Source organism: Triticum dicoccoides, chromosome 3B (genome assembly GCF_002162155.2).
Source record: "Triticum dicoccoides isolate Atlit2015 ecotype Zavitan chromosome 3B, WEW_v2.0, whole genome shotgun sequence".
NCBI classification, from domain to species: domain Eukaryota; kingdom Viridiplantae; phylum Streptophyta; class Magnoliopsida; order Poales; family Poaceae; genus Triticum; species Triticum dicoccoides.
In genome coordinates, this window is record NC_041385.1 from 692,526,434 (window position 1) to 692,529,037 (window position 2,604).

At 48.2% G+C, this 2,604-nt stretch overlaps 1 pseudogene; it reads right to left on the reverse strand.

The window, feature by feature from the left end:
• LOC119279810 lies at positions 1-2,604 on the reverse strand (annotated as a pseudogene).

Genomic DNA, 2,604 nt, shown 5'->3' on the forward strand with positions numbered 1-2,604 from the left:
TTGTTTGCCCACATATTTACCATTGAATAGACCAACAAAGGCAGCTGGCGCATTCTCTAGCCCAATGCTCATGTACACGCCGTCACCCACAAACACGAAAGGTGTAGGGCTGGAGCCTCCCACAGAACAAGAACCTGTGCGGAAAGTAGAAGGCCACCACAAACCCAAAGATGAACCCAGCTGCCGCTCCGATGATGGAGGCGTCATTGATTGTGTGCAGTAGCTTCCGAATCCGGAGAAACATCTCCCGGACACAGACAAGCCGAACATGTATCCTCACCCTAAACCTCTTCTTGCACTTCTTGTCCAGCGGCACCCCGCAGAGCCCCGGATTGCCCGTGAAGTTGGCTGGCGGGAAGCGCTGCAGAGTCTGGGACAGGACTTGATAGTGAGTTGTCGGCGACATTGAACGAAATGAGCCGCGAAGTGTTGCCCAGCTGCACCGGAATTCCGCTGTCGAACTGGTTGTGATGAAGGGCGAGGGTGCTCAGGTACGTCATGTTCGCGATGCTCGCAGGGATCACGCCTGAGAAACTGTTGTTCGAGAGGTCCAGGTAGGTTATGTACGTCATCTGCTGCGAGATGTGTTCCAGGAGAGGCCCTGAAAAGTTGTTGTTTGACAGGTCCAGAGTGGTCATGGAGGTGCAAAGCTCGAGGCCTCGAGGGAATGGACATTCAAGTCCTAGTTTCCCAAGACTCAAACTGAGAACCCTGCTATCACCAGAGCTCCAGCATACCACGCAGGTGAACGAGCATATGGCGTCACTGTAAACATCAGCGCGGTCGACGACGGTAAAATTCCATGAGGGTTTGAGTCTACCATTAGGATCAATCAACGATTGTCTGAGATCCTTCAAGCATTGGATGTTAGACATAGAATCACTGATTCCATGAGCAAAGTAGGATGACAAGATGCTCAGGAGCAGTAGCCAGACGACCAGCTTCGTGTAACCATGCATCGTAAAGCCTGGCAGCTGTCTCCCGGTGTCACTGCGCCATCAAAATATGCACGATCAAGGAATATCACTGAGATATAGTACAACTGTCTAGCAGAGACCTTTATAAAAGACGTCCCTTCACAAAAACGCAGTGGCAAAAAATAGAAAGAAAAAATCCGGCTGTTTTGAACTCGCCTGATCCGTACCTCACAGCTGCTCACCAATTATGCAGCAGAAAGCAGAGCCGGCGCTACTAGAAATACATGAACGAAACGTTTATGTCATCCCCTTACCTAAAGAGAAACATACGCGAACGAATACATGATCAGAACATGTGTAAGAACACTGAAAACTCTTCTTCAAATAAGAACAAGAGATGAAAACATGGAGACAAATAATAAGCCGTGTTTACTTGCTTTGTTGATTTCATGTACTCTGCACTACTCCCTCCGTTCCAAATTACTCGTCGTGACGAGTAATTTGGAACGGAGGGAGTAGTTCTTAGATAAGGTAAGGTGTTTCTGAAAACTCACCAGTTAATGCAGCCAAAGCAGAGGGCACCACCTGCAGCAATTGAACAGTCACAACCATTTTAAAACGGCGAATCTCTGCACAAGATTACATGTTTTTTGTTCTGTTAACTTCCAAGTCTTGCAAACGGAAATGCGGTCGCGGCTGGCCGGCCCGCAAGAAGGTCAAAGTCATCAGGTTACACACCTAGAAAAGTAGTATTGTATTAGAAAGTCCTCGTTTAGAGAGTTAACTATGTTAGGAGTTCAACCACATGATGTAAGGCAATTTTCCCACTTAAAATAGGGGTAGAACTTTCTGCATTGATGTATCACATCATCAATTTATGAGCACAGAAAAACTAAGACATATGAGACAGACAGCTACTTTGTCAAAGGTAAAGACAATGCTTCTCATGGTCCTAGTAGGCACTTGGATTGAGGATCAAACCATGGCTTGTTAATTATTTTTTTAGAACGAAGACGCTTAGACGCGTCTGGCTTTAAATTAATAAAGCCCACAGCAGGCAGCGTAACAGACCAAGTTCTGAAAGTAAACGACACGAGCACGGAGGCTCCCGGCCAGCAGTAACTTAAAGTTTACACCCGAAAGACCTGGCCAGAGAAGAGTGATGCGAGAACATGGCACGAAGCCAGAGCATAGAGCACGCAGGCTCCCTCAAACACGACGCAAAAGGGCCATGGCTTGTTAATTATATATTAAGAATCACTTAATATTGGGCAAAGCATGGACAACAAACTGACCAAGAAGCCCCAAATGGTAGGAGAGTGGTATGTCGCTTTGCTGAATCTAATTCAGCTGTTCAGGCTTGTCAATCAAGTTGTATTCCTCGTCATTCCTGAAATAATGTCACCGTCAACGAACCCCGGATGAGTGGAATCCACGCCCGACCCTTCTATAACCTTGACAGATTAAAATTTGCCTGGTCAGTAAACAGCAAGTAACCGGCAACAAGAGAGAGCAGTCAGAAGGGAAGAAGAACTGCAAAGGGAGGGGGGGAAAGACTGACAGATCCAGGCATCCGGCCGCGCATGTAGGGGTCGCAGGAGAGGAAGAGATTCTTCGCCAGCACGGCCGGGCCAGCGGCTCCCTCGGGGACGCGCAGCGGCACGGCGCCGCCGTCGACGAGCGCCAT